The sequence below is a fragment of the Sinocyclocheilus rhinocerous genome, unplaced genomic scaffold, assembly GCF_001515625.1.
Source record: "Sinocyclocheilus rhinocerous isolate Xijiao unplaced genomic scaffold, SAMN03320098_v1.1 scaffold220, whole genome shotgun sequence".
In the NCBI taxonomy this organism is placed as follows: domain Eukaryota; kingdom Metazoa; phylum Chordata; class Actinopteri; order Cypriniformes; family Cyprinidae; genus Sinocyclocheilus; species Sinocyclocheilus rhinocerous.
In genome coordinates this window covers 485,487-485,694 of record NW_015666573.1, presented here as the reverse complement: position 1 = coordinate 485,694, position 208 = coordinate 485,487, and the positions used below count along the sequence as shown (strand labels likewise).

Genomic DNA, 208 nt, shown 5'->3' with positions numbered 1-208 from the left:
TGTCCTCTTTTGGAAGGCCAAACAAAGTAGTTTCGCTTTCACAACGAAACACATAGTGTCACACACGGCGGGCTTGAGTGAGCGGAGGCTGGCGGCTAGAGTGAGGAACGGCCGGTGGGCTAGAGAACGGTGCGTCCGGTGTGCTTTCCGCAGCCACATGTGACGACCCCGGGCTGGACTCCGCTTCGTCCACGGTGAAAGCCGATCC

The 208-nt window shown here is 59.1% G+C and overlaps 1 protein-coding gene across 1 annotated transcript in view; it reads left to right on the top strand.

Annotated features, from left to right (window-relative positions):
* The window catches only part of LOC107732891 (TBC1 domain family member 17-like), a 10,422-nt gene that overhangs the window by 5,891 nt on the left and 4,323 nt on the right, over window positions 1-208 (top strand). The gene's annotated exons all lie outside the window — the stretch shown is intronic.